The sequence below is a fragment of the Dermacentor albipictus genome, chromosome 1, assembly GCF_038994185.2.
Source record: "Dermacentor albipictus isolate Rhodes 1998 colony chromosome 1, USDA_Dalb.pri_finalv2, whole genome shotgun sequence".
Classification (NCBI taxonomy): domain Eukaryota; kingdom Metazoa; phylum Arthropoda; class Arachnida; order Ixodida; family Ixodidae; genus Dermacentor; species Dermacentor albipictus.
Genome location: NC_091821.1, coordinates 520,791,305 through 520,817,067, shown reverse-complemented (window position 1 = coordinate 520,817,067; position 25,763 = coordinate 520,791,305). Strand labels below are relative to the sequence as shown.

The 25,763-nt window shown below is 44.9% G+C and overlaps 2 long non-coding RNA genes across 2 annotated transcripts; one reads left to right on the top strand and one right to left on the bottom strand.

The window, feature by feature from the left end:
* LOC139054911 (uncharacterized) lies at positions 1-25,304 on the bottom strand. The gene is made up of 3 exons (XR_011511616.1): positions 25,149-25,304; positions 16,342-16,374; positions 1-247 (listed from the first exon to the last, which is right to left on the bottom strand). It is a non-coding gene; the product is annotated as an uncharacterized lncRNA (long non-coding RNA).
* On the top strand, positions 21,477-23,677 carry LOC139059983 (uncharacterized). The gene is made up of 3 exons (XR_011514541.1): positions 21,477-21,841; positions 21,935-22,044; positions 23,540-23,677. It is a non-coding gene; the product is annotated as an uncharacterized lncRNA (long non-coding RNA).
* Positions 25,305-25,763: the final 459 nt, after the last annotated feature.

Here is a 25,763-nt window from a genome sequence, read left to right as displayed (position 1 = left end):
GATAGGAGCTCACGTTTTTCAGCCGGCCTTCAGGATGGGGGCCACGTAGGCTGTGCGCCATGACTCCGGCACCTGCCCTGACTGCCAAATGTTTAAGCAGTCAAGCAGGTGCAGCTGCTCGCCGGCGGCCAGGTTGCGAAGCATTTGGGTTCCTGGTGCACTGGGCTCCTGGTGCACTGCGATGCTTGGAGCTCGTGCAGCGTCAGCGGGTCCTGGTAGATAGCCATAACCTGGCTCGATGGCCACCCTGGGTGGTGAGAGAGAAGGGAAGACGGAAAGGCAGGGAGGTTAACCAGGCTGAGTCCAGTTTGCTACCCTACACGTGGGGAGGGGAATGGGGAGTGAAAGAGGAAGAGAGAGAACTTAAGTGTAGGATGTCTATAGTCGGGCACTCAAGTCTGTTGCCCTCAGGTAGCGAAAAAGCGCTCGGACTGCTTTCTGGGCCAATGAACTGTGAGGCCAGGCTCCCAAGACTGGATGACAGGCCATTTACAGAAGCGAAGGCCCTGTGTGGTGGTTGTGCAGGCAGCTAGGCAGGCTGACGGAAGGCTGCCCTACCTTCAGGATGGCTGCAGTGCGTGGTACAGCCAGCGCAAACTGGTTGGCGAGGAGCTCCGCAAGGGCCTCTTCGCTGATGCTCAGCGTGATGGCCACGGCGAGGACAGGTTGTAGGCTTCCTCTCCTGCTGGTGAGGGATTTGAGCAGTCTCCAAGCCAGAGGTCCCCTGGACCTGCCCTCGATGGCAGAGCAGAGGCTCCTCCTGCGCCGGGCTTGGCGTCTGCAGCGGGCATCTGCACGTCTGTACTCGGTCCAATGCTCAGCCTTGCCCGTCCGGATTGCTCCACGCTCCATACGGCGCCTGGAGGCACGAATGTTGAGCAGGTGGAGGTCCGGAGCGGGGGTATCTGGTTGGGTAGAGCACTGAACGGTGGCAGCCTGAGCACAATCCACGATGGCGCTCAGGAAGTCACGGCCATCGTCCAACTTGCTGCTTCCGGAACAGGGACCAGTCTGTGACGTAAGTTCTTGACCTAGGCCTTCTCCCAGACCTGGGGCTGATCCCAATAGGGAAGTGGTCAGACCCCCATTTGTCCGAAGTTGTGGCCCAGGAGTAGGAGCACTGCTCAGTGTTGAGGGAGAGGTCAATGGCCGTGCGAGCTCTGCGGTAGACGTAGGTGGGCTCCCTGGTGTTCCAAGGTCAGCAGGCCAGCTCATCTGATGGCATCTGTGAGGCCTTTGCCTCAGCGGGTGCAGCTGCGGCTTCCCCAATCCGTGTGGTGTGCGTTGAAGTCACTGCACAGGACTGCATGCCCACCAAGGCGAACAGCCAGCTGGATGAGGCTGGAGGGATCCCACGGCTTTCCTGGACGGATGCAGATGCTCGCCACAGCCGTGTCCTGGCTGCCAAGGCGTACCACAACGGCGCATGACTCCAAGGGGCCACCGGCGATGTCAGCAACAGGTAGAACAGCACGCGCCAGGGTGCTGCGGACATAGATTTCCGTGCGTGGCTTTCCTGGCTTATGGACTCCATCTAGGCAGGGTGCCGCAGTGCAACTGCGTGTGGCACAGGTGGTGGCACCCGAGTAGTCGGGAAGCCGTAGGTTCTCGGCCACGGCATATGTCTCCAGCAGTCCGAGTACCGTATAGTGCGGAATATAGGTTGAGGTTTTTTCCCAAAAATATTACTAAAAGTTCACCCCTTGACTTACATACCGGCCCTTGGCACAACATGAATAGTCGTCTGGCAGCATGTAGGAGCGCAGACCTTTCGGCATCCACATTGTTATCGCCCCCTTGGTGACCGACGCGGCCCAACTCGCGGGCACTGCGCGGTTCTTTATTCTGACGAAGTTCTTTGTTCTATGGCACAGTGCACCCGGAGCTCAAAGACAGGGTGGCGGATTTTGTCCGCGAGCATCGTGCCAGATCTTTGCCAGTCACAGCAGAACTCATCTGCATCAAAGCTATTGAGATCGCCCGAGAATCCGGACTGCCCAAGGAACAATTCAAGGGCTCCATTTATTGGGTTCGTCGCTTCATGCAACGCAAGGGATTCGCACTTCGACAGCGCAAATCAATCTGGCAGAAGCAGCCAGAGGCATACGAGGACAAGTTGGTCGAATTCCAACGCTATGTTATCCGTCTCCGGCAGCAGCATGGCTACATGTTGGTACAGACCGGCAACGCTGATGAAATGCCGGTGTGGTTCGACATGCCGTCGCTCACCACAGTGTGCGAACGCGGCACAAAAGAAGTCGAGCTTCTTTCTACGAGGAACGAGTATTCACGGTGATGCTCGCGTGTACTGCAGATGGCAGAAAGCTGCCCCTATACATAATATTCAAGAGGAAGACGCTGCCGAAAGAGGCTTTCCCACGGGATGTCGTTCGCGTGAATGAAAAGGGCTATATGGACGAGGCCCTCATGCTCAACTGGATTAAGACTGTCTGGAATCGGCAACCAGGGGCACTCTTGCGGTGTCCGAGCATGCTCGTCTTGGATGCCTTTCGCGGGCACTTGACCGCAGGATTGAAGCTGGCACTCCGCGACGGGAGGACGGAACTCGCCGTCATTCCGGGAGGCATGACGTCAACACTTCAGCCACTGGACGTCGTGCTCAACAAGCATGTTAAAGACCGTGTCCGTGAACAATATAATCAGTGGATGGCCGGCGACAACCTGATGACCCCAACCGGCCAGCTGCGCAGGCCGCCTCTCGTCACTGTGGTCACATGGGTGTCGCAGGTTGTGCTCGCTGCCCGACGATATGATGGTGTGGGCATTCAAGAAGTGTTGCATAAGCAAGAAGTGTTGCAAAATTTTTTGCATAAGCCAGGAACGCACACAGGAGTCCAAAGAACTTTGTCACCAGGAGAAAAAGTTACAGCACAGTGGGTCGAGTCGTAACGAAACTTGCGAGCGTCCTGGGAGACGTCGGTGTTAAGCGGGGCGAGGCGAGACACAAACTGTTCCAAGAAAGGAACTGATGGGGGTACAGGAGTCGAAAGGAACGATACATCAAGAATGAAACTTGGTGAACAGCCATAGATGAAGAAAAAATGTTAAAATCCAGTAGTACGTTGCGTAGCCATGTTATAGGCGAATGTCATGAACGACAGGATTGCATCCCCGTTCGTGTGGCCAGGGTAGATGTACAGTCGCATGCAATATGACTTGCAACACTCTTGTTCGTTGTTGAAGGGGCTCCACGGCTGCGCAGCAGCTCTGACATTCGAAATAGCAGTTTAATAGACACCACTAATTGAAGCTGTGTTTCGGTCTGGAACTTATTATGTGTCTGCACAGCCGTACAGCCTTGGAACCCCTTCGACCACGGGCACTGGTGTTGCAGTTCATTTTGCACGTGACTGTACATCGCAATCAAGCTGTTGGTCTGCGGATGGTAACTGGACGTCGTCTTGCGAATTGTGTTAGAGGCGCACAGAACTTCGGTAAGGATAGAAGAGAGGAAGACTGCTGCGGTCACTGAGGAGAATGCGCGGAGCGCTGCGGTGTAAGATAATGTTGTGTAGAAAGAAATCGGCGACTTCAGCAGCAGTCCAGGATGGTAGAGATGCTGTCTCCGCATAGCTTGTTGGATGGTCTATGGCCTTTGCAATCCAACGATTTCCATGTGAGGTCATAAGAAGAGGACCGTACAAGTCTATTCCAACTACTTCAAAAGGCGAAGCGGGACAAGGCAGAGGTTGTAAAGAGCCAGAAGGAGCTGTTGGGTTTGCTTTGACAATGAACGCAGGGTGCAACATACTTCGCAACGGCTGAAGATGGGCCAGGCCAGGAGCAGCAACTTCATATTCTGTTGTAAGTCTTGTGGTAGCCTAGAGGACCAGTCGTCGCATGATCGTGAAAGGCTTCAAGCACCTCACATTGCAGAGAACATGGTATGACCGGGACCCATTTGTTGCCATCGATGTGATAAATGTTGCGATGTAAAACCCCATTGTGCAGCTTGAATTGATTAAGTTGTCGACGAAGTCAGGCGTTTAGAGGTGACGAAGTTGCGTTAGTGGGACACAAGGACAGATGGGCTGTTGTGTCTTAGCCATTCGAGGGCTACAATGGGTAAAGCCGATGAAGAGGACTCAGGACGTACACAATCACGGAGAGGTTATGGTGAATCGTCATGATTCGGCAGAGGGTAGCAAGAGAGAGCATTGGTGTCTTGATGCTTCTTTGCAGCCCTGTAGGTGACATTGAAATCGTACTCCTGTAGGTGAAGCACACAGCAACCCAGGTGACCTGATAAATTTTTTAGCGATTGAAGCCAGCACAGTGTGTTATGGACGGTAACGACTGTGAAATGGCGGCCATGAAGACATGGGTGAAATTTTTGCACGGCCCAACAGCAAAGCACTCCTGCTTGGTTATGGTGTAGTAATTTTCTGCACTGGTTAGTGCACGACTAGCCTAAGCAATTACTCGTTCGCGGAATGTGTTGTCGCATTGTAGTAGAATGGCACCGAGACTGACTGCTAGCGTCGGTGTGAAAGATGGTGGGCGCGGTTGGATCAAAGTGGCGCAGTACTGGGTCTGACGTCAGGGCATGTTGCAAAAGCAGGAAAGCATGTTCACATTCGTCGGACGAAACAAAGGGTGCATTACTGGGGAGGAGTTGATGGAGCGGGGACGTAAGTGTAGCGAAGTTGCATATGAAGTGCCGGAAGAAGCAAGTCCAAGAAAACTGTGCATGTCTTTTTGACGCAGTGGACACGAAATTGGAGGATGGCAGTAAGCTTCTCGGGGTCCGGACGAATACCTTCTTTGCAGACTATGTGCCCCAGAACTTTGATGGCCTTGCTGGCCAAACTGCATTTGTGTGTGTGTGTGTGTGTGTGTGTGTTTGTGTGTGTGTGTGTGTGTGTGCGCGCGCGCGCACGTGCGTGTGCGTGTGTTGAGCTGCAAACCAGCATTTGCAAGACAGGCAAGGACTTCATCAAGATGTTGCAAATGTTGTGAGAACATGGTTGAAAACACAATGTCGTCGAGATAGCACAGACAGGTTTTCCATTTCAAGCCACACAAGACTTATCGATCATGCGTTCGAATGTGGCAGGCACATTGCAGAGTCCAAAAGGCATCGCACTGAACTCGTAGAGGCCATCAGGGGTAGCAAATGTCGTTTTTGCTTTGTCGGATTTGGACATCGGTATTTGCCAGTAGCCTGGTCTAAAGTCAAGGCTAGAAAAATACTCAGCACCGTGGAGTGAATCTAGTGCATCATCCATCCGTGACACGGGGTGAACATCTTTGCGCACGATTTTGTTCAGCGCGCGGTAACAGACGCAAGAACACACTGAGCTGTCTTCATGACAATTGCAACGACATGAGTGTCAACAGCTCAAGTGACAGTTGATCCACGAGGCAACAGTTGGGGTTCGATTTGGTTTATTGCAGTAAGCAATGCAGACCCCTCAGAGAAGCGAATAAGGCCAGGGGTAATCAGAATTGCTCGAGATAGGGTATGGTCATAGGGTAGAATGAATACGCCGCCATCCACAATGTTACAGGAGTTGACACCTATTATCTTTTCTCTAGGTGGCCAAAGAACGTAATCGGAAGAGGTGACGAGACGAATGCATTCTTCGTGGTTAGGAAGAGAATTGCCAGTGGCATCATCCAGTTGTGTGAGGCGCTGACGACAAGAGATAGAAGCAAACGCCAAAGATAAGAAGTCCCACCCCAAGATGAGTTCATGGGTCACTCACGAAATACCGCAAAAACAATGTGGTGAAGAATTTAGTCTATGGACACACGAACAGGACACGGTGCGATTGGACGAATAATAACCTTGGCTGCTGCACAAAGAGAAAGGCCGGAGTAAGGCAATTCTTGTGTTTTATACGAGTCTCAAACAGTCACATGGCAATAATCGCCAAGCGTCTTGTAACATGGAGCCACCTCAGAATTGCGCCAAACAAAGATGATGGATGCAGCCAGTCTTGCCAGATAACTACATTTTGACTATTCTGTATTGTTTGCATTTTTTGTGTAAAAGGAATTGTCGCAGAGAGTCTTATCTTCAGTGGCCTTCAGTTGACGTCATCTGCTACAACTAGCACATAAGTTAACTCCATAGCACCACTAGGATGGAGACATTGTGTCGTGGGGTGCTTCCTTAAAAGTGGACAAGAAGATTCTAAAGGAAAAGTGTGAGATGGTCACAGTAATAACCAAGGCATTTGGCATGGGAATGACCCAGCTATGAAAGTATTATCAGATGTGGACAAGCATATAATACTAAATGGCGCCTTGCACGAGTCCCAAGTGTCAAATGTAATGAGTATTGTGCATTGAAAGGGCCAAAAATGTTTTGTACATGCAAGGGAACACTATGGGCATTTGATAACAGTTGCTTAGATGTACTACATTAACAGGAACCAAACGAACTCCCTTAGACATAAGCATGCAGCAAATTCAAGGACTAGATGAAGCTTCAAAGAAGTAACTGCATTTCATGTAGGATAGGTGTGAATGACCTTTGTGCACGAGATCAGTGACAAAAACACTAAATGAATGCAGTACAGTGTCTGTATCATATCTTGTGCAGACCAAACTAGCCTGGAGTTTTAGCGTTCCTTGTCAGTTCATTTAAATAGGCACTACATTGTTCAAAGTGCAATATTGTTCTACAAAACATAATATGCAAGATGTAGCATGCTAACCCTCGTGGCTCAACAACTACTGAACCGAAACCTCAATGAGCAGTGAAGCTTCCTTGTAATTTTCATCGTAACCATACTTTCGCTCTTGAAAGTGAACCTCTTTAGTGAATTTGCTTGTGTATTAATTTTTCTTTAGGCAAGTATTTTTTATACATGTTAATGTCTCAATCCTGCTTTTTCTTTCCGGGGCTAAAACAAAATGCCTCTTATTTCACTTGTACTTTTGACCTAGGAAGCCATCATCTGGTGCTGTGTACAGCAAGCACATGCTTCGGGCAAGGAGGGAGCCAGCACCATATCTACATCAGCAAGAACCTCGGTGCTCAAAATAAACATTTTCTGTGCAAATACCTGTCTTTTTATACTTCCAGCATGAATTAATAAGTTTCTTTTGCCTTCACATGCAGGAAGGTTTATAGGAATAAATAGTGACTGTTGAATTCCCAGGAAAAGCCTTGAAGCCATTCTACTTGTACAGTGATAAAGTACATGTGTACTTGAACTTGATAGTACAGAAACGAAAGGCAAAGTAACAGGCAAAATGCGCGGGGCAGCAGTCGTATAAATGGTAGATGAACACAGCTAATTGTGCTGTCCAGTTTCATTCAGTTTGACCAAATGTTGCAAGAATTGCCTTCAATATGAATCATTCAGTTTAGCCAGCTAAAGTCGAACTCGTACAAACTTTGGAATGTCTGCTGAGGATTTTAGCATAAATGGTATGTGTGCATCCTTCAGCAGCACCACAAGCCCAGTAAGGTTTTTGCGTTACTGTCCCCCCTCCCTTGGGGTTATTGCAGTGTCTACTTCAAGTGCTTGAGGGTATAATGGAAAATGACTCCATTCTCCAATGAGAAGGCTATATAAATATGCAGGACAAGAGCTTGTAGGCCTGGTTATAAGCATGAATTAGATATGTATAGACCAAAGGCAATATGAATACAATATGTTAAATTGCATCCATATGTGGGAACTGCCCACATCAAAGGAAAGAAAGTGCAATACTTGCAACCTACCAACATAAACATCAGTCTAGGGAAGGATTCTGTAAGGATCCACTAAGTATCCACACTGATTATCCACACTGATTAGGTAGAGCTATAAGCTGGTAGAGCAAGTGGCAATCATCACCATGGGCTCTCGTGTTCTATTCATTCAGCGTGTACTAATGGACAGTCCACTTAGTCAACACTTACAGACTAGCCCCCTAGGGCTGTGGAAGCACGCAGTATATTAAGCTAAAGTCTGGAGTGCTACCTTCTGCTTATGTGGCAAGTCCTCCTGTTTATCTGTTCCTTTCAACTGAGAGCTGAGCACTGCCTAGGTTAAGTCAGAAAAAGCAACCAGCGTCCATAGAATTCAAACTATTACTATATTTGCCCTATATAAGGGGACAGTGAAGCCTAAAATGACACTTGACTTGGGCCATATTTTTGGCGATATGCCCGAGAATATTGGGATTTCCCATCAATTTTACCCTTCCTACATCACATAGTGAACAATCTGAAAACTTAACACTGTTGCGGAGAGCGATGAAGGGTCAGGATTTGAGCGAGAAAACAACACATGACACCTGAGCGCAAACTATGAACTGGTTTATTTTTCTGCAAGTGAAGCGTACATAAAACCTACACGCATGCACAGGAGTCCTCTTCCCGGCCTACCTACACCCTCTATTGTCAGTGATTATGCTAATCTCTTTATTGCTGAGTGAAATAGACGGCGGGCTGACACATGAGCCCTGTGGGTCCACCTTGAAGTTGTATGCTTCCACGACTTGTCTTTTCCTTTGGTTCCTACTTTTCAGCAGAATCATTGCCTTGTGATAATCACCAGTTGATAGTTTGTGCTCAGGTGTCTATTGTTTTCTCGTTCAAGTCCTGTCCCTTCGTCACTCCGCACAACAGTGTTAAGTATGTTGAACCAACTAGCACACTGCACAATTTTCCTGATCTTGAAAACAATTGTAAACTAAAGTCCGTGAGAAACAAAGTGTTCTGTCATGACATACAGATTTATGCATGATCACTTTGCTATATAAAAATACAATTTTAGCCAATGTTAACGAAGAGCTTCACTTCTGGAGTTCACTTAAATAATGTCTGTGATGCATTGTGACAGTACGAGGACCTGGAGATCCTACTGTGGGGATATGTCAACATTGAGCCTATTGCTGTTTAATGTATGGATAGATGCCTTCACGAAGAGTTGGAGAAACTGCACAATACAATGTTGTATATCACATGTAATAATTATGCTGTGATAAAGTGTACACGCTGAGCTTAATGTTTTAGAAAAGCTCAAGAAAAGGCTCCAGAATAGGTATGATGGATAGGCAACCTTTTATTTGGCTCTCTTCATAGTGAAATCTAGACGCATCACCTCAGCCACACTTAGTAAAATCTGTGGGCTCGTACTGCCCATGCCTTTACTGCACAAGTTGCCTTGGTGCTCCCAGTCTTGACAGCTGGGTAACACTTAAGCACACTCTCATGCACGTGTTTGTTCCAAAGCTACAGCTGCTAACTAAAGTAACTCCCACATGTGATTCTGTAACTCTAGACCTAACTGCAAAAACGCATGCAGTACTACGAGTTTGGCATGGAGTCCACATGACATGTGCACAACTTCAAATTTCGTATAGGCAACAGATAACTGGTAACCTGTTAGAGTAACAAAATGGATGCCAAGGAAAATTCACCCAAAGCCTTAGGCAGGAAAATGAGGTGTCGTGATGAGATAAATAGCAATCACATTTGATCGACTGACTAAAAGCTGGCAGGGGTATTGCATTTGACATGATTGAAGTGAGCTGCAGCATGGCATGGTAACTGTGGCAGCCTTTACAATGCCGCGCTCTCTGAATTACACTTATGTGCATCCATATGCTGCAGCAACCAACTGTTTTTATTCAAGAAAGCCAGGTTTGTGGTTCAGCACACATCATACGCTGGCAAACTCACTGATGAGTCAACTCCCTGAGATAATCCCATGAGTCTGAGTTAGCCCAGCTGAGCAGTATTTTGGCGAGTTTGAGCCCGAGTGAGCTCTGCTGAGTAGTATATTCTTATGAGTTCAAGTGAGCAGCTAATTATAACTTTGGCGAGTCTAAATAGTGAGTTCCGATTATTTTGCCAACATATATATGGTCCGTGTACTTTCGAAATTCAGCTACGACACTTGCGCATAGGTTGGAAATTAAGCTTCTCGCCAAGTGACTACTGCATAAATGATCATAGAGCTAGCGAAGAACAATACGCCTTAATGATGCAGCGTGCCGCGCGGGATCCATGTGAGCAGCGTGCCAGTGGATGGGTGCGTGTTTGGGAAATTAGGGGGTTGCGACCCATCCACAGATAATTTACATAATACCTTTCTCCATAGTGTATTATTAAACCAAACATCAGGGCGATGGCGAAAATTCGCTTAGGGTGTCCAAAAATTGCTATCGCAATAATACACTATATGGAGAAAGGTAGTATGTAAATTATCTGTGGATGGGTCGAAACCCCCTAATTTCCCAAACACGCACCCATCTACTGGCACGCTGCACACATGGATCCCGCGCGGCACGCTGCATCATTAAGGCGTATCGTTCTTCGCTAGCTCTATGATCATTTATGCAGTTGTCACTTGGCGAGAAGCTTAATTTCCAACCTATGCGCAAGTGTCGTAGCTGAATTTCGAAAGTACACGGACCATATGTGCTCCGTTGCATCCCACATGCTGGGGTTAATTGCGAATGAAAGGGTGCGAGGGTTAGCCGAGAAGGATGGCAGCTTTATGCGCGCTGTCCACGTCCCGTGATCAAGTGCGCGCTAGGGTCAGAGAGCGCGCGACGTCTCTTGCCTGGCCGTGCCCGTGCATATGGCTGTCTGCGCGCAGCAGAGTGCATATGCACGGCCCGCGCGTGCCACATTTTTTAAAAGTAATTTGCGGCCGGTGTAAAGGCGGCAAGCCGACGTGGCTGCTGGTTTCACGAGTGTCAATTGGAAGTAGCGATATCTAAGTTTCGGGCCAAACTTAGAGAACAGTGACTTCCTTGAGGGGCCAAAATTTTGGGGCGCATGAGCGGCACCTATAGTAGAATGCAGTGTTCCATTGTAAAAAAAATTGATGTAACAAAATAGAGTGCTGAGTGTTACGTCTTTGTTACATCAAGGTTCAACAAAAATTAAGCGCTGGAAATCAGCGCTGGACGCACATGCAACTCCTTACTCCACACAGAAACCATTTGAGAAAACATTTTTTAAAAATACTTTGTACATTTGTATAAATCCCTACCTGCGGATATTCCTCTGGTTTAGCCTAATTATGTGCTGCCTACTTAACTTACTGACGCAGCATACGTATCATTGCGAAATTTATAATTTTTTGCTTTTAGAAAAAGCATCGAGTTATTGAATTTTGCGAACAGAAAAAAATTGCAACTTCCAATATAGCGCGCTTCCTAGGCTATTAAATAGCTACAGTGTTCAAGGAACGTACTGTTTCCATGAGTGGTTTACTCATGCAGTAAGATGTACTGCTCCTACACCTTGTAATAAAAAGCATCTGCATCGACACATAGCAGCTGATATTCTTGCTTATTTTCTCATCACAGAGGTAGATGGGGCACATGAACCAATATGCTCACACAAATCAACGTGACCAACTACTGCGGAGACATGGCAACGAATTCTTTGTTTACCTTGTACACCACAAGTGCGAGGTTTGCGCATTAATTTGACTTCATGAAACCCTATTTATACTACAGGCTTTACGGCAATGCTTGCATGCAGTGCGGTGAAGCGCTCGACGAAACTGCACATATTATATGATTTGTTTGATATTAACTCGAGATGCAAACGTTTGTGCAGGCAGGCAAGCAATGTTTCCATTCACGCAGCGCACCAAAATAGCGAGGTATATGCATTGATCTGGTTTCATGACATCGTACTTTTGCCACTAGCTTTACGGCAGTGCTTGTGTATAGTGCTGCGAAGCACGACGGAACTGCACGTTATTATACGGTGTGCTTGAAATCCACTCGAGATGCAAACGTTTGTGCAGGCAGGAAACGAATGATTTAATTCACGTAGCACAACACGAGAGCGCGCTCTATGCAGTCCTTTGATTGAATAAAACTCTATTTCTGCCACAGGCTTCACAGCAATGCTTGTGTAGAGGGCTGTGAAGCTCGACGCAGCTGTAACAACATCCCACAGTACACCCGATTTTTACCGAGTTTGTTTTAAAGGGCCCCTCACAGGCTACATAACAAATTTTGGTTATACACTGAAAGTTGTTACGTGCCCTCTAAGAAGTGTTCTACCGCAAGCATTTTTCAAATTGGTTCATTAACAGCAGATAGAGAATGATTGAAGTGCCGCGAACGCATGATTTCAGGAGGCGAGCGTCGCCGCCTATATAAACACTCTCTCGACATTCCCCGTTTCGCCTGTGTAAGCAAATTTCCTTCACTGCGTTCTCCCATACCGGAGCCGAGGGGTCGCGGCGGGTATACCCTGCCGTCTTCTTTTTTTCACCGTCACCGGCACACTTCCGGTGACGGTGTCGCGCGAGCTGTTGCGCTTGTCTCGTTTCCTGTAGCGGACGATAATGCGCGCTCTACACGAGAACACGTGATTAGCGGTATAAGTCAGTGCCCCAGCACTGAGGCAAACGCGAGAGGATAAAAGAGCATTCATGATCGCAATGCTGGAACACATGTAGACAATGACGTATAGTTTCGTTCTCTGCGCGCGTGCAAACGTCGGGAAAAGGAGACGAAACGGAAATTCATCTCTCTTGCTACAGTGCGAAGTAAAACAAAAGCACCCAGACATTCGGGTTGTATTTTTCATTATTTCTCTAAACTTTAATTAGTTCACTGCAGCAACAGATTCAACAAAAAACTGATGCTGCCTTGAATCTAAGTCACGTGTCACTCTGAGGGCCATCACAGCACAGCCTGTGCTCCTATGCAGCAGCAAAGTTACGGGCATTCATCTGCTTGCTGCTGCAATAACATTATGACACTTTAACTCAGAGGTACGATTTTTGTTGTGTGAGATTATAGATAGCCAGTAGACTACTTGTCTGATGTTAAATGCTATGACCCACTGGCAATCCACGATGCACTCAACGAAAACGTCTTTATGCTGTGTGTGGCGTGACTCACCAGTGACCCACACGCAAGAATTCTCGCTCTTGTGTTGCCATCTGAGGTTTGAAATTGCAACTAATATATATTTTTATTGCATTGGACATGGGGTGGCATGTTTGTTTCGGAGAGTGGAGTGGCGGCGCATTTCTCAGTTGGGTTTCTTGCAAACTTTCGCAGCAGTTTTTGAAATACGTGCCATTGGAATAAGTACCTGCATTTTTCTTGCTACTCCCAAACTTTTCAGCGTGTCTAATAGATAGATCCTCATGCCCCTTACGGATGAAAAAAAAAGCACAATGCAGAGGAAACAAATAAACTTAGTTTTGGGCCAGAAGAATGCGCCAGCAACTTCGCGATCACCAGCAGATGAGTCAAGTGCTTCAGTGTCAGATGTTCAGCAGTGGACAGTGAAATCAGTGACAAAGATAGTGTTTACGAACCATCACAGACCTCAGCCAGCATGTCGAATGGAGAGTCAGACCTGACTGATGATTCTGAGGTGAATGATTCAAGATACAATGCTCTCATTTCTCTCAGCCCATCTCTAGAGAAATGGACACCGGCACAACCACTTCGCCTAGTGTGACACCACACGTACTCTAGGCCGCCCACTATCATTCAGTTGCCATCTAGCCGTTATGCCCCATCTTTATGTTCACTGTTTATTACGGATGACATTTGGCAAATGATGGTCAATGAAACAAACAGGTTCACACAAGTGTTGAAGTCAACTACTCCTAAATCTAAATCACGCTTGAAAAATTGGACGGAAACCAATGCCAAAGAAATTAAAGCATTTATTCGAATACTGATTTGTATTGGTCTCCTCCGTCTTCCTACTCCCAAATCTAAATCAAAGTTGAAAAATTGGATGGAAACCAATCTCCAACAAACGAAAGCATTTGTTGGAATAGCAATTTGTATTAATCTCGTCCATCTTCCTATCCGAGTCACTACTGGGCAAAAAGTAACCTGTATGGTGTTGAACTCATTCATCAAAAGCCGTGACCGCCTTCTCCCTACTTTTGAGGTTCCGGCATTTTGCGGACAATTACTGGTTGCAGAGTTGCAGGATCATGTCTTTAAGATCCATCCTCTGGTAGAGAAATTGAACCAAAATTTTTGCCACTGTGCTTGAGCCAGGAAAGGAGGTTGTGATAGATGAAACAATAGTGCCATGGTGTGGCAGACTTTCGTTCTTACAGAGTCAGGCTGTTCAAGGCATGTACCAAAGACGGTTACAGGCTAAAGGTTGATGTATATGCCGGAAAGTGTGACTGAACAATTGGCATCGGACCTGCCGAAGATGTATGCTTGAAACTCCTGCAAAATTACAAGGACGTTGTGTGCCCGCTGTCCGTAGACAACTTCTACATGAGCTTGCCGCTCACTTTTCGCCTTCTAAAGGAAGACACTTTCATTCGTGGCACAGTTCGCTCAGTGAGGAAAGGGCTGCCAAAAGATCTCACTGAAGTAAATGTTGTAAATGGCAGTGTTACCGAATTTCAGTCCAAAAATGGAGTGAAGGCACTGAAGTGGATGGATACTCACATCTGTCGCCAAATATGAAGCAACTTTGGTGGACAGTGGGAAAAAAACAAGCGACGGCACACCAATCATGAAACATCAGGCCGATCTCGATTACAATGCAGCAAAAAAGGGCGTCGACTATAGTGACCAAATGACGTTATACCACAACTGCCTTAGAAAAGGACTCAAGTGGTACAGAAAGGTAGCTGTTGAGTTGCTTGTTGGATGTGTCATCATAAATGCGTGGAACATTCGTGGCATGCTTGAAGGAAACTCTACGCCAATTATAAAATTTCAAGATGAACTGGCTCATTCACTGTTCGGCCCTCGTCAAGACAACATCGAAGAAACTCGTGGGAGAAGTGTACACATGCTAAGAAAAACTGGCACATCGGCACACGACACTCAGTTGCTCTGCACTGGCTGCTATGCGGCCAACAGTACCAGCAGTAGCCCAAACACTATGGTGAGAGTCAGAAAAGTGACCACTCTCTGTGAATAACGCCCCGGCAAGCCATTCGTCTGTTTGTTGTGCTTTAATTCTAAGCACAAGTAACCTGAGAAGCAAGCTAGCTTCAACTGTAAAATGAGTAGGATGAAAACTTCAAGACATGGCTAATGTTCATACTAAATTTTAGCCTTTCTCTAACTAATAAATATTTCTAACACAGGAACTGACTTCTTGTCTTTTTTAATGGCAAGCACTTTGTAGTTCAACATAGGTTTCTAGCATCTTGAATCCATTGAGGGGCTACAGAATGTATTAAAGAAAGCTAAAAATGCATAATGTTGTGCTGAATGTGATCAAGACACATGTACAAGAAACTATAGTCATTAGTTCGATGAGGACAGTAATGTGCTTTAGCAAGATAGAACTTTGTTACCAACTTGCCCACATTCACATCTTAACAGATTTAACAATGTTTCCACTACGTGGAGAACCTTGATCTACAGTGCTTTTATCATACTGAAGAAGGTTGGTGTTCCTATTATAACACGTGTACTTAAGAAGCTCAATCTCTCAGGATTTCATGTTGTTTTACTTGACATAAGCTTACGAGGCTTACAGATTACGTGCTCGTATCTCAACGTAAACACTTACTTCCTTTTCAATGATTTTCATTTCTGTAAAAGCACAGTAAATTTCGTCAGACGAGAAGTGCAAAAGTGTTTTTTATTCTTTCATACTTGGTGCTTGCTATTATACAACTTACTTATATCAACTTGCTTGTTTAGAAAACTCATAAAAAATACTCCCCCCACCTTCTTCTTTCTTCTTTTACTTTCCATTGACTCTGACTTTCATTATGCTAATAAACTTCAGAAGAGCTTGCTCTCAGGCTAGTTTGTACGCACTGCTAAGAATGCAAAAAATGGAGAGAAAACGGGACAAGAAAGAAAGGCCTACAGAATGCTGATTTGCGCGCGGCAATCTATATCAAGGACGGGGTGCTGGACCAAGGAAGCTAAGAAGCCGCCACAACAAACCATGGGAGCTAGGTGAATGGCTTCGATGTCCACACAGAAACATAAATATAGGAATGTTATAGAATGCTGTGTCATTCAACAACCCCGTGAATGTTGAAAAGTGGGACAGCGATTAGCTGAAAAGAGTTTCAGAGAGCTCCAGGGAGTGGGGAGGATGATACAGCAAGGGGGCTAGGGTGGTGACACGCATTAAGGGCATCAAGAATGAAGTGAAAAATTATGGAACATAGGGGGATTGTCTCATCACTGCTCGATCGCTCAACACCAGATAGCTGTGGCCAGTTGCCTTAGCTGAGATTCACCTACCCTGTCATAGCATGTGCTGTGCTTGCTGCTTTGCAGTCTTTAGAATATGCAGGTGTCAGGGAAGCATGTCCATAATGCCTGCAATTAAGTAATAGGCGACTTGCAAAATAGTGCCCGCTCTCTTCCATACACAGCCATGGCTGAACCACTCACTAGCAAATCTGGTAAGAAAATAACGCTGACCTTCACTGTTACTTGGGCTGCAACAAGTCTGGGCTGCAAACAAGAAGACACAAGACAGAGCGCTGTCATGTTTTTAGCACAGTTCACTTTCCTAAGTAATGTACCAACAAGGTCATAATATACATTATTTAAATACATCAATTTGTAAACAAAATGTTATTTTTAATATAGTCATTTTTAAAAACAGCACAAGGATGATAGCATAATTTTAGGCGTAGTCTTAGCAATGAAAAACTTTTGTCAGAAGTTAAGCAAAGTTTTGGCAACGTAAAAATGTGCATCCTCATTGCTAAAGCGTTCCTGTCCGGGGAGTGCTAGGAGTTTGTCTTGGTGTGATGTAAAACCCTCCACACATTTATATAGTGCTAGAGAGAGAGGTGATGGGGGAGTGGTAGTGGCCAGTGGAGAATCCTTCCCTGAAATGAATTTCTGGCTACGTCACTGAATGTCTGCAATGCCTTGTAATAGCAATAGGTCTTGGATGGAAACACTATAGATGATACCAGTGAACCTATTGAGCCTATTCCTGTTTAGTGAGGTGATGTATGTTTTCCCAAAGAATTATAGAAACTGTACAATGGAATGTTTTGTACCACCTGTAAAAACCATGCTGTAAGAAAACAGAAAGGCTGAGCTTAAATGTTGTAGGAAATCTCTTAAGAGGCTCAAGGATCGGTAAAGATGACTAACTTCTGTATTCTCCACTCAACCCTCCACCTGGATTCAAATGCACAGCAACCCCACTCCTTGACACAGGCGGTTGCTTAGCTTTAATTAAACTTCATGTCAATTACTGTGAAACACAGCGTCGTCTTCAGTCAAGGGGTGGCACTGCGCTCATCTCAGTGGAATGAAGCTTCCAGTCATAGATGGTTTCAGAATACAGGGTAAGTGACCTCACATTTTACTCTCTTCGTCGTGAAATCTAGACACCAAAGCCTCGGTTTGAACAAGTAATGCTTTAAGCGCTCTCTCATGCATATGTTTGCTTTAAGGCAGAGTCAGCTTACTATTTCCTGCTTCTGCCACATGCAAATGACACAAAAATATCTCAATAAAATGATTGTGATTTAAGTGGTACACACTCTCTGCAATGTGATTAAATGTTTGTAATAAAAGAAGCACTACTCATGTGCTGGTCAGCATCTGCAGCATTATGTTCACCAAGATAGCTTTTTTGTCTCAATATATTCAATATTGTTGCAAATTTAAGAGGTTTTGCAGCTAACATGTAGCTGTCAACTTGTGTCTCAAGAACATACAGCTTTAGTTGAGAGGAGCGCTATATTGCATGAGACAAAGGAGCATTTTTAGACTGCTTGTTTTATTTATGTGTGAAAAACAATTGTGAAGGTTTTAATAGCAAAGTAATACAGTAGGTGTTGGCAACGCGAACAAGCCATGCAAAGTGAACCTCATCTGGATAGTTCATTAGAAATGAACTATCCAGATGAGGACCCCCCACACCACTGATATATGTCAATGCTATAATATCAAATGCTGTGACATTTAACACATATGGTGACTAAAAAAAAGGATAACTAAAGCAAGAGCAGCATTAATAAAACAACAATATCAACTGCAAAATTTATACAATTTTTCTCAAAACTTTTATCTTCGCATAAACTGTGGCCTCACACACTGTGGGCACTTTTGCTAACAACCTTCACATTTCACTAGTGCTAATTCTAGCTTCCCTTTAGCTTCTAGCTTGATTCTAGCTTCCAGCTCACCTGCAATGTTTTGAACGTCAGGGCATGTGCAAGTGTTAATTAGTTTGTGATGGCCATGTGGATCTGTTTCTCTGCCTGAATAATAGGGAGAGGAGGGCAATATAATTGCCTTGAGAACTATTAAGCAGAAGCAGCATGGTGGATGAGGAGCAGTGGCCGGAATAAAACATTTCAGGAGTTCAATGTAGTAAGGATACAGCCCTAGCAAAAATGCCAATAGAATTTTCTATTGGTCCAATAGAGCTGTGCTGTGGGTTCTATAGGTAACTGATTGGAACTCTATCGGTTTTATTGGAATTCTATTGGTACCCATAGGTTCCAATAGGCGACATCTATTTCTTGCCTATAGGTCCGATAGACTTTGCATTGGTACCAATAGGGGACAGCTATTTGTCACTTATAGAACCAATAGATTTGTATTGGTACCAATAGGGTCAAATAGATGCCAGCTATTTGTCACTTATAGAACCAATAGATTTGTATTGGCACCAATAGGGTCAAATAGATGCCAGCTATTTGTCACTTATAGGACCAGCAGAAGTTGTATTGGTACCAATAGGGGCCAGTAGAGCTTGTATTGGCACCAATAGGATGAAATAGATGACAACTCCTACTTCTCCTATAGAGCCAGTAGAGCTTGTATTGGTACCAATGGGCATCAATAAGTGGCAGGTGTTATCAGCGACCTAAAGACTAATGTGGTTGCCATTGGTACCAGCAGGATACTGCTAGGAGTTTTGAGTTACTTAGTTCAAATTTAGTCAGTAGAACATTATTTCCTGTAGAACCGAGAGCTTTATTTGGATCAACCTTAATAAAATGGCAGTTTTGAATCATTCAATAGAAACTGCATCGAATATGAATGAGGATTTTTCAAAATGTGGCAGCAATTTTACTAATACCTGATGCCTTAGTCGCTCAGTAACAATTCTCTATTAATTTAACTTGTGCAGATATTCTGCCCAAAATTATGCTTATGCTATAAACTTGTATAAAGTTGAATAAGATTAAGATTCACAGGAAGTGAAAGGCTTCATGTGATCTAGTGGTTGATCAAAGAATGGCGCTGGAGCATATAAACAATGGAATTGTGTTCATCAGGGCAGGAAGTGCTTTTCTTGGCAGCTTTCATGTGCACATAGCCTACTCGTTTTGAGTTATTGCCACCTCAAAAAGAGCCAACAGCAGCACTACCAACTGTTCCCCCTATAACGCTTAACACCTGCCACTTTCTTTTTTAGACTTTGATTACCCAAGCTTACTTTATGCACCAGCTTAATCTTTCTCACCCATTGAGGGTACGGGGCAATTTACTCGTGCCTAAATGCTGCTCAGAAAGCAGTTGCTGCCCGACAGTACGTCATCTTGTCAAAATCACTCAAAATTACATTCCTTGTTAAATCACTGCTAAGGCTTGTGGCATTAAGGACATGCTATAAACATGCTACAAATACGTGCATTTACACATTACCAGGCTTTTTTAATGGCTGTGGCTTTTGTAGTTTCCTTTTTCATCCTTATAAATCTTCCCAAGAACTTGGACAGTGCTTTGGCACTGTGCCTTAAGCAGACTGTTTCCTGTTACCACTAGAATCAACCTTCATTGCATTCTTTTAGATGTAGCTCTTGTCTCCTTTCTCAGTGTGGAAATATTTCTTTTTAAACCCCAAATTCAATGTGTGCAGTTAATAGTTTCCGTGCACAGATTTTATAATTAGCTCCGTCTTTCCGTGTCACTTCAACGTTTAGGCATTCGTGCAGACCAGCACAATACAGGTATAGTGAAAGTGCAGACAAGAACAAAGTGCTGGTTTCGAACAAACATTTATTTTAAATGTGAAGCATTCATACACATTGAAAAAAGAAGATACATGAGCAAGAGTGTTGTGGGAACTTGTAATTAACAGTTCTTGAACCTTTATAAAAGAGAAAAATATTTTAAGTTTACATGAGCAGACATGAGAACGACCAAAATCTAGTTCCTAGTGCCAGCAGCGCAATTGCTACCGGCAACTCATTGATCACACACTGAATGGGCCACAAGGAAGTTTCGTTACAGTTAAACACTCTGGCACCACCAGTATTGAATGTGAGAGTGATGTCGCTCCACTCACTTCCCTTCATACGCTTGCGATACAGTGCTCCATCTGTGATGTCAGTGAGCACTGTATTTTTGTTTGAAACCTCACGCAGATTCTTCTTCTCAAGTGAGTCGAGAAGTGCCGCAGCCACCACCTTACTCGAAAGTAAAACGTCAATTTGTTCCTGCAAATTCATAACTGCATAAAAATTGTGCGCCGAATTCCGGGAATTGCAGTTTGAACAAACAAAACTGTGTGCTTCAGCATTGGCAGCAGGCGTACTGCAGGTCGTACAAAAGTAGTAGCGCTTCACTAATTGCCTCTGCCAATTCTTCCACGCCTTCCTCAACAAATATTGAGATGAAGGCAGCACCTCGGCTCCCAGCAAAAGGTACTCATGTACTCAGGTACTCGTGTACTCAGGTACTCGGCTCCCACATGTACTAGCTTTTCCATGTCGCTCCAGTTGAGCCCTGCTCACGTTGAGCACGCCATCAATGTAACCATTGCATCAGCAACACTCAGGTTTGGCAGACGTTCCCCTGAGAACAATTTCATGAAGTCGTCCTCGCCGTCCGCTGTGTCCACGCAGTTGCTTTCACTGCCCGCATCCGCATGTGCAGACCCTGTCGGTTCTTCGCTTGCACGGTCATTGACGATATGTTGCGGTGATCTCCGGCTGCGATCGTCATTTCTTGTGTTGTCGGCGACGTCGTCCACTTCAGCCGGCAAACAATTGTAGTCTGGTTGCACGCTGTCGTCCAAGTGAGGTGGCGAGTTCGCTGGCTCCACAGTCGGAGACCGCTCGCAGCTCAAATTGGTACCGGGATTAGAGCTTCCCTGCACACGCTGATAAAAAAGAGTGCTTCCTGGAACCGTGAAATTCGCTTCAGGCTTCAAATAGCACTTGCGCTTCCTCTTCGGGTTCACGTGCACTGCTACCGGCGACGCCCCGATTTTCCATCGCTCGCAGAAAAACGGACGTTCGGAAGGCGAGGAATGCCGCGGAGATCGTCACCAAGCAAGGACTCTCGTAAAACGTGACCACTACTACGGGAACCCAATATAACAGGCACAGAATTATGGCAATTACGGTAGGCAATCACAGAGCACCATACAAAGACAGAATTTAAAAACGTGTAGGGGCACAAAAAATTTGACGATGAGTCGTCGCGTGGTGACGCTGTATGTTTTACATTATTTTGCTTTCTCACATTACTGTCTTCATGCACCTAATGCAAAAACGTTTCTAAGCATAGCAAACAAAGCAAGAAATAAAAATAGCAAAGTAAAAAAAAGTATACTGCTCGTTTTCTCATTTTTAAAGCCACGGGGGAAAGAAAATGCGAGCCGACGAGAGCCATTGCTAGCCCACGTTCGTGCTGCCATGACACAACGTGGTCACGTGGTCTTGGACGGTAGCGTCGGCGGCGTATGCTATGGCGGCGTTGGCTTGCATCCGTAGCTCTAGTAATTGCGAGTGTTCGTCGCTTGTGCTTGTACTGCAATGTACGCGTCGGTCAGATTTCGCGACGACGACGCGCGAGATGTCGTTAGCATCGGAGATATAAAAAATTTCAGCTCTCAAAGCATTTCAGACTACCAAAGCAACAGGTGGTACAAAGTGCACTGGAAGGACGACCATCAAAGTGGCTTTTCTTCGAGCGCAGATTCTGCGGTTGTTTGGTAAGTTAAATTCTAATATATACATTTGTTCTTCTATAATATTTGCTTATATTTAGGCTGCGTTTGATTTTGCTGTGCTCTGATTTTGCGCAGAGACAAAAGCGGCTGCACATCAACCGACAAGGCGGGTCCCACTTCCTCCACGCCCGTCGGACAGTGAGGACAGCGAAATGTCAATGTCCAGCGCGGATTCATTGGACGAGGTAATAAAATTTCACTCTTACGTCTGGCCGCATAAGTCTTGCTTTGCCTTTTGTGGCGCTGCACGTGCCCAGCTTCTACAGATATCAAACATTATAGAGCTCAACATGCAACATGCAGCCTGTTTGACAGCAGAGAAGGAAAATACTGTTATTACATTGTTGTGTGGAAAACAAAATGTCTTCATTTATGTTAACGCTCTCTCTCCCTCAATGACATCGCCCTAACTTGTAAGAAACTGTAGGGAAAAGGAAGCAAGCTTAGCAATTTGCATGGGTTAATTGTTCACGTATGTATAATGGTGGCGTAGATGAATTTCATTGTTGAAAGGAATCGCTCATAACGCACGTGGAGCTGATTCATATATTCCTAGCCTGTAAACCTCAGTGCTACTGTTTTGCATATTCAACAAATTTCATTGGAAACTTTTGTTGGCTTTACAAGTATGCCTGCTCTGGACGCATTCAAGTATGATGCGCTAAAATGTATGCTTTAATCCAGTCATGTTCCTTGATTGGCCCCGAAGAAAGCATTTTTTTTTTGTACACCCCTCAGCCATAAGTCTGTTCTTTCAAAAGTCAGCGACATGTTCCTTTGCAATTTTCTCAATGTATTATTCCAATTGTAGCTGCTCAGGGCTTGTGTGTTCGAGATTGACGTACGCCACTTTTTAACAATACTGTTTTCAATTCAAAGCTTTCTTTGCCTACCTCCCAAAGCTTGGCATGGTTGTATAAATTGGCCAATTTATTGCCTCAATGACTCGGCACAAGCTGTCAGTCAGTTAAAAAATTATAGGTCTTGTGGTGGGATTTGAACCTCGGTACTCCAGTGCAGCATCAGATGCACTGTTCATTAGGCCATAGACGCACAAAGAACTGCAGTATAGCAACCTTACCCCTCATTTCCCTCTTGCAATTTAGCACTTTGAAACACATGGCATATATGCCATATTGCATACAATTTGCTTTTGAAATTTAAACATTGCATTGTGGTAGGTGGTAGTGGAGCAAGTGCCCCCAAAAAAACCCATGAAGCCATGCCATAATTCGCAACCATTTTTGCTGAATCCCATTAAAGTGTGTGTGTGTGACAAGACTGGCTGCAGTAGGAAGGCTGTTTGGTGAAGCTTTCTTTCTGATGTATGAAGGTATAGATGCTGTTATCCATTTGGGGATAACACTGTTGTGTTTCTCCACAAATGTCTGCAAGGTATGCTGTTGTGACTAAGGGTGACTGCAAGATACATTCGTCAGTGAATTCACTGCATGCAGAGATGTGACATATGTCACATCTCTGCATAGGTGTTATATAAGACCACTCTGGATTTCTTACCATGTTTAGCTCTTTGTTATTGCTGGCTCATCAAATTTTGCTTATTGTTTCCACAGTGAGTGGGATCAGCACATTTTTTTCATGTTAATATGCCATACATACTTGTCCTTTCAGTAGTACTTCGAAATCTTTGTTTTCACTTGCTGACCTTTCCCATTTTAGTTTTTTTCAGGCACTACCTTGAGAAGCGGTGCAGCAGTGAAGATGACATAACAAGGAGGCACAACATGCTCGGAAAGATTGCGGATCTGATGAAGTAATTTTGTAAATATTATTTGTAAATAAATACATGCCTACTTTCAAATCAAATTTGTTCTTTTTATAGACTGGTTGCCACATTGCAGTCCTCACTGCTGTATAGCACCATTGTTTTGATACATGAACAATGTGCTTAGACCAGTAGGCAACACTACCAATAGACAAATACACTACTAATAGGCCAATAGAGTGCCAATAGACAAATACACTACTAATAGGCCAATAGAGTGCCAATAGACAAATACACTACCAATAGGCCAATAGAGTGCCAATAGGCAAGTATATTACTAATAGGCCAGTAGAGCACCAATATATACCAGTAAGCCACCAATAGGCTTATACAATACCTATAGACCAATATGTTCAATAATCCCATAGCCTATTGGTTTTTCTATTGGTCATTTTTGCTAGGGAGGAGTCATATGATTAACTTCGCAAGAATATGAGGCCATTATAACACTAAGGGAAACAGACTGGCCCATCACACTGAATTTTCAAATATCCTAACTGGTCTAGAACACCTTGCACAGCTGCTGAAAAAAAAATGTAGCATTGTCTTAAAAAGACAGCTTTTTTGTTTGTTTACTCTGCTATGCCACTGTACACATTATTACTATTACTTTTTTTTCTTTTGGAACAGAAAGTCACCATATGCCTGGAGGTTCTAGATCACCTTCTTGGTGTGCTCCCGATATATGAACAGTTCGAAAACATTAACATTGTTGCTTGGTTTATTGCCCAAGTAGAGCGGCACGTAACGACTGACTACGGAACCAGGCGTGTGAATATGCACACCCTGTATCCAATCAACCCCTATATCAATCAATTTTGTACAATTAGACCTCCATATATTGAACTTTAATGTAACAAACCGTTTTACTTTGCAGAACTTATTTGGTGTGCATATAGAAATCTTCAATTTATTGAATTCTGTTTATCTGCAATTTCAATTTACGGAAACTATATATTCTTCTAAAATTTAAATGAGGATATGTGTTGCATTTGAACTGTAAATTCTATGGACGCACAAGCGCTTTCCGGGAGTAAAGCTTCACGATTTCCTTCCAAAGTTTATTCGACTTAAGGACAAAATTCTGCAGCAAAGTATATAAACGACCACAGGTGACAAGCAGCTGAATGCGAGGTATCTGGTACAGACCCACGGGGGAAAACTTACAAATCACAATAGCACACATTCAGGCGAGTATGTAAACAGGCGAACTAAGCAGGGAACAAGAACAACACAGCACTGCTTTCATAGGTCCCGAATGATCAGAGTTTCCTCAGAGTTGGTGCAAGCACGCATCCGCAGATAAAACGGGCTCCCACCGTGCATTGACCAATACTTCGAGAGCTGACGCCTACACAATAACCGGGGTAGGTTACAGCACTTGTTTCTGCTCTGATCGTATAGTGTTCGAATGATGTCGCGACAACGCAAGTACTTGCAATAGGGGCGACGACCTTCCACAACTCCAGAAAATCACAAAAGACCGTTTGCACATGTACTAACCAGCCAAACAAACTAACCACGGCAGCGAAGACCACTTAAATCGAACATACAACGCAGAAACACCTCGTAAAGGTTTCACCATAGAGAAAGGTTACACCTTGTTGCACAGACGCTCACAAGAAATTCAAGAAATGTCCAAAGCGCACTACCGCCGCCTTTTAAAATTCCAACGGGAGCCAAGCCAAATCAGTAATAAGTTGGCTATTTAGGTGAACGCAACGTACCCGTTAGAACCACCGGGTACGCTCAACTCACCCGTTCGAACCACCGGGTACGCTCAACGCCGGCCCTTCAAGGAGCCCTGTCTTTACGAGAACGATGCCAATCCGAATCCACAATATACCAGCCAACGCCTCCTTTACTAGATGCCTGCCGCGTCGCTAGTCTTCCCATTGGAGCGGAGGTTCCCGTAGTTCAGGGTAGTCGCAGAGAGACGGCGCTCGCAGCCGACCCACTTCCTGTTGCGGAGGAAATGACGATTACTAGGCTGGCGCGCGCTCTATGATGATGATGAAAAACGTTTATATGCTCTATTTTGCAGTGATTTTTGCGGCATCAGATGGAGTCTTCCATCTTCTCTCCAGGGTCGGTTCCCCTAGTCCAGGGCTCCGCTGA